The sequence below is a fragment of the Aptenodytes forsteri genome, unplaced genomic scaffold, assembly GCF_000699145.1.
Source record: "Aptenodytes forsteri isolate BGI_AS27 unplaced genomic scaffold, ASM69914v1 Scaffold7, whole genome shotgun sequence".
Taxonomy (NCBI): Eukaryota; Metazoa; Chordata; class Aves; order Sphenisciformes; family Spheniscidae; genus Aptenodytes; species Aptenodytes forsteri.
In genome coordinates, this window is record NW_008795919.1 from 2874268 (window position 1) to 2880659 (window position 6392).

Sequence of the window (6392 nt, forward strand, 5' to 3'; positions counted from 1 at the left end):
AATCACTTTATGAGGCTGCAAATGTATGTCTTCCACTTCTCATGGGAGGTTCTGGGAAGGTACAGATTTAACAGTGCTCCATTTCTACCGTGTATTGATCAGATATTGGTGTTCTGGAGCAGCGTAGAGCTCTCATCAATTAGGAAGACGCTCCCTGCTGCATTAAGCCCTGCAGACAGCAGTCAGAAGCCCTCAAAGGCTGACTCAGAGAGCAGTTGCTTTCTGTATTATTGCATTTTCAATATGAGACTGATCTCTAAGAGGTTACATTTATTCTCATCGTCAAAAATTGCTAACTGGATGAACGACAGCCCCAGCAGTCAGTTTGGAAACAGGACCCAAGCTGAGGCCATTAAGGAGGTCAAGGTAAGAGCAGCAAGGGGCAGAACAGCTCACAGCCCGCTGTGGCACCCTGCCCGGACTCTGTGCCCGGCACCCAAACACCGGTGCTTCAGAGGAAAGAAAAAGCTCCCCGTTCACACGGACTGCTCCACAAGTTGCTTCCAAATGAACGCGTTTCCAGAGCTCAAAGAGCCGAGCTGGAAGGGGCAGGAGGCAGCAAGGGAGGGTGTTCAAAGGAGGCAGGGTTGAAATCTGCTGGAGTGCTTTCTGACGCCTTGATCTACCAAGGCAAGCAGCACGCACACGGATCGCAGAGACAGTAAAACAAACCTGCTCGTTGCTGTCTAGCTAAGAGGCATTTCTTTCATGCTACAGCAACCGCTTTCTGTAATCAATTCACTGCTGAGGCCATGAGACAACAGAACACGTTGTTTCCCCAAAACAAGGAGGTGATTTCAATTGATCTGAAGGTGGAAACAGCCTCTTGTTATCCCAGAGAGGCCAGGACCCCGGGAATTGCCAGATACCCCTCGGAGCCTCTCCTGCTCAGGGCCAGCTTTCTCTCACCCTCGTGCTTCTGGACCAAGGAGGAATTGGCAGCAAGCACTGCTGTCAGAGGGAAAGCTGGCCCAGTAACTTGCTGAGTGAGCAGAGCCCTGGCTGGGTGCGAGGGAAAGTGCAAGCCGTGCTGCGGGATGCCCGTGCTGAAGCCCAGATCCATTTGTATTCCACAGGATGCTGTCCTCTGCCTGTTAGCATAACAGACGACAGGGTCCCCCTCAGAAGCCGAGGCTGGGATGAATGCTCAGCACTTGTTCTGCTCAGCAGAAATGCTGTTTCTATTCGAGCTCCTGTAGCTATGCCCTCCTGCTGAGGATGGGTTTTGCCACAGCGCTGGTTTGTTAGACTGCGGTGAGCAGGGTCTTACCAAGATCCATCACGAGGGAGGTGCAGGAGCATCCTCTCCAGAGGATGCAGCACTGCTCTGCAGACTGGAAACCCCAGGAGCTCTGAGGCAGCCGGGCAGCAGCCTGGTGTCAGGAAGCTGACAGCTGGTCATGTCACGATATGATATTGCAGCAGAGACAGGCAGGTAGCAATTTCTTATTGTAAAAGCTTGACAAAATTGCTTTTTAAATCCCTCTATTTTTGAGCTGATCTGATTTTTTTAACCCTGCCACAATTCTCTGCCACACAGGACTGGTAATTTCTTCTTCAGTTTCTCAGCAATCCCCCTAGAACGGAGCACAGCAGATTTCCCTAATTCACATTATCAGCACCATTTGCCTCACAAACGACAGAAGGACCCCCTGAGATTAAAAGGAAAGCTGTTGCCCTTTGGGTTTTCCCTTGTCATAGGCTACACGATGTCTCTGCTTTTAGCCTTCTGCCTCAAGAGCCGTGCAGAGTTTAAATCCGCTGCCCAGCAAATGAACGGTACATGCAAAACCTCTCTTAAAGAGCAGAAAATCTATTCCCTTCCTAGGCTGTTAGACGCCATGGATAATTGATACATGACTCCATGAGATAAAGAAATAAACCATTCTTCCTTCTGGAGGCCCCTTCTGCCTCTGACTCGCAGAGCTGGGCAGCCTTTGACCTTGAGTTCTTGCATTAATGCCTGCACACAGTCAGACAGGGATATTGCACACGCACTCAGCTCATCTCCTGGGGTTTCGCTTTCTTCTGCCCCTGAATAATGGCAGCTTTGTCCTCTAGTAAATGAAGGAGCAGCCAGTTTATTGCAGGCCCAGCTTGTTCTTAAAGATAAACCCAGTGAAAAATGTCACCTGCTGATTCGATCCGCCCCGTGTGCCACTTTAGCAGCTGCTCTATCCCAAACACCCATTATCATCAAACAGGTGGAATAATAGAAGCGTATACAGCATATATACATAAACATGAGAGCTGGAGGAAAGATGGCATTTCGTCTCGCAGCCCTGCAGGCCTGGCTTAGAGAGCTGCTTTGTTTAGGAGCGACAACAGCCCAGATTCACAACAAAGCTTCGTCATTGCCCTGTTGGCACTGCAGCATCCAAGGGCAGAATTCACAGCAGCTGGACGCCAGGTCCCCTGCAGACCACCCAGCTCAGGGCACTAAAGCAGGACCCTCAGCAGTGAGGGTCGGGAGGGAAGCGCCCCGGCACCTCGGCAGAGCTGCCTTGCACTTCACTCCCGGAGGAGCTTAATGCATGTCTACACTTAGAAAAGCTGTGGGGGCTCTGGCGCTGTACTAATTACACAGCTATGGGGCAGGGGAAGGCAGAAAAGTGCAAGTGCTGTTTGCAAAATAGCTGCCCAGAACCACCTCCCATCCCAGCTATCACTAGCAAACTCAGCTCTGCGAGCACCATTTCCATAGCAAAGGCAAAAATTCTGCTGCCCTTTGGCAATCCTGCTTTGATTTCTTACTGAGGTCCTGAAATAAATGGAAGGCTTGGATTCAGCTTAGCAGAACACAAACAGGAAAGCCATATGATAAATCACCTTTGCAGGCACGAAGGATTCACCTGGGACAGTGCTATTACCTAGTAACCAGGAAGCAACCACGGGTTATTGGCGTCACATCTAGCTTTTGCGAGCGCAGCTCTCACCTATGATGTGAGTGTGTGGGAGACACCAGCTCTCTCATTACTCCCGGGCGAAGCAGCTCCAGCAGCCTCACCCATGGGGCGGTGTTAAAGGAGTCCTAGCAGCAGCAGTAGCATCCTGAGACTTGGCAGTTACCCGCAAGCCCTCCTGGGGTGTTTAAATTTACTGTCACCATTAAGGACAAAGACGCAAATGTCAAACGCAAGGCATCCCATAATGGATTTAACACAGGCTGGAGAGGAGTTAACTGAAATGCAGAGCATTTGTCTTGCTTTAAGTAATTATCCTTGCAGGAAAAATACCGCTACCAAAAGCGAGTAGCATCCACTTGGCAGTTACCCGCAAGCCCTCCTGGGGTGTTTAAATTTACTGTCACCATTAAGGACAAAGACGCAAATGTCAAACGCAAGGCATCCCATAATGGATTTAACACAGGCTGGAGAGGAGTTAACTGAAATGCAGAGCATTTGTCTTGCTTTAAGTAATTATCCTTGCAGGAAAAATACCGCTACCAAAAGCGAGTCTGCTGTAATTTCTGTCACCTTCCTCCTGACCCCTTCTCCTATTTAAAATTTCTGGCTAGCTTTACAGAAAGGAAAGCAAGACTGGCTCATTAACGAAGGTACAAAGAATAACTACAGCAGGTTGGGATGGACTCCACACGGTAATCAAAACAAGGCTTTGTAGTTAGCACTGAATTCCTGCTGTCTCAATTACGTTTGTGGAGCCTACCCCGTGCTGCACGCAGCTCTGCTGTGGGGAGACTTTTCTTTGTGCCTTATTGGCTGCGCGCAGTGGTACCGTGAGAGCAGTTTCCTTGACAACATTTTTTTTTTTTTAACAGAATCTTTTTTTTTCTTGCCCCACTCCACGGCTGCAAGATCAGGCCTGACTTTGAATCCCAGTTGCAAAGATACCACGAATACGAATTAGCGTTACACGAAAAGGAACGCCCCCAAAGCCTGTCTGTAACGCGAGGTCCCTGTCCCACACAGCTTGCAGTGCGACCAGACAGGGGCGGTGGGGGAGCTGAAGTTGGGAAGATAGTGATTAACATTAAGTTGTGCATTATGCAGTTCTTCCTCCAGACTTTTTTCTACTAGCCTGACAACATTTTGTTACCCTTCATCTTGTTTTCAGTGTCTAGGGAGGAGAGAAGGGAGGAAATCTAACGGCTTATACCCACCCCACCACGAGCTATTCCAGCACGGGTCCCGCAGCAGGTGCTCTGTGGTACAATACTCTCCAGCTGACTCCTCCAACCAACCAGCCAGCCCCTCCATCCCCAGGGAGTCCATCAAATCTGCATTTTATCTCCCCTGCACCTGATCCGAGGGCAGGAGACCCACTGACTCACCCACTGCCCTCAAGCAACAGAAACAAAAAAGCACTGTCTCTCGTTACTACGACTAGTCAAAGATCTTCCAGCAAAACAGACGCTCCCCTCCCTGCCAAATGCTGAAATGACGGGATTGAAGCGTTCTGCAGGAACATATCGATCCCATCACAGTTCTCAAAAAAGCAGGAGGCTCTGCCTGCATTCCTAGCACTTCAAGCTCGCAGGCAGCAGGGCTGAGCAGCAGCGAGGATTAGATGTCAACAAGCTGCTGCTATTTTAACATTTCCCCCCAACCCCACTCGGTGCCAGCCTGATGGGTTCTGCTGCCCTTTTCTCTAGGAAAATTTCTTATTTCAGTCCTAAAGACACTTATATTCCACGCAAGAATGTCCTCTTCCCTTTTATTGTTGGAAATTGAAATTTGAAATTGAAATGGCAATAAATCACAAAGTAGCACGAGTCAGTCTGCATGCAGAATTCTCTTATGAAAAGGTACCCCAAAGCACTAAGTTTAGTCGATTGGAATAACCAGCTCAGCAAGACCACGCCACCCAGCAAGCTAACGATCCAACAGCCCTCTGGATAACAAGAAGGACAATAAAAAACAGAAACAAAACAGTAGCCCAGGAAGGTCACAAGCTCCACACGCACGGCCTTGCCAAAGACAGCACAAGGGCTTTCTGAATATTATTTCAGTCAGGGGTTCACGCTGTGCTCTCCATTCTCTGCAAAATACTGCAGATGTTAGTAGCCCCAGCCTCCCTGCTTTGCTGGGAGCAGGGGGCCTTTCACAACATCCTATCCTCCAACTGACTGCATGCGCATCCCCTCAGGGTGCTTGTCAGTGAGAGAATTGTTTCAGTGAAGGACTCCAGTCATCAGCATTCAGCCCTGCTTCCCAGCAAAGCGGCTTCAGGAACCACAGAGGATGTCCCACGCCCTGGGACCAGATTCGCTCCCTCTGTTGATTTTGTGCAGCCCTAAAGGAGTCACATTATTACTCAGTGCTTTTGGTTTCCCTTGCTGGACAGAGAAGAAGCGATTCCTTACCTGGTTCTTTTCCCCCCCTGGAGCTCTTCTAATCCATCCACAGATTTGGATCAGGGATTTTCCTCTGGCGTTGGCTCCCGGTGTCCCTCGTTAGTCTCCATCTACAGAGTTAAGCCCTGTAAGAAAGGGCACAGAGATAGCCACCTCAAATTCTAGCTATCCTGCCAGCATGACTGCAGCCGCTGCGAAAATAAAGCAGCTTCTCTAGCAGCCTCTAAATCTCACCCACAGTTGTTTCTTCAAGAGGCAAGCTCCTTGCCAGTCACACCACTACCCCCGCAAAGTGCTCGGGTGCTCAATTACCCGGTACACCAACCACACACCTGAAATGAGGATCTTCTCAGTGGTCCAAAGAGAAGTGGAGTTCCTGTCCTGGGTGGTATGTAGGCAACTTTCTGCAACTGCACCAACAACTTTGTCAGAGAGCCAGTAACTTCGTGAGATAGCCTAGTTTTCTTTTTGATGTTGTCCCACCAGTCAGTAGTAGCAGGATCTAGACTAAATATATGGCATGAAAAACAATTAAGACTTCACTTACGTCACTTCATTCATTGATGATGGTGATTTAAGTTCTGATGAAACAAGCAGGCAGAGCAAGGGAAGGTCCTAAGGTTCAGCTCCGTACCAAAGGTTTTGGTTTTTGCAAAAATATTTACCATAGGACTACCAAGGTAATGATGTCTACATAGCTCTTGGACAGCCTAAAGTGAAAGGTGTTCCAGATACACCTGTGAAAAGCATTACCTGTTACGTCCCTTTGGGACTTAATCAGACATAAATGCAGCTCTCGACAGGATTCCTTGACACCTTCACTTTCACGGAAGAGTCAAGGGACTACCTAAAACCCCCAACTTCACACCTCTACAAATTCAGCCAAGCCAGCCTCCAGGACATACAGATGAATACAGCAACCCACTTACCTGTGCCTAGTAACTTACTACGGAGCTCGGCTGCGAATAACCGTGTGCTCCAAGGGCCTTAGCCCAAGTAGCCTTTGTCAGGGAACGCCACGACCCAGAGCCAAGGCTCTGGCCATCTTTAGCACGCACGTGAACATTGTCGCCTGGAG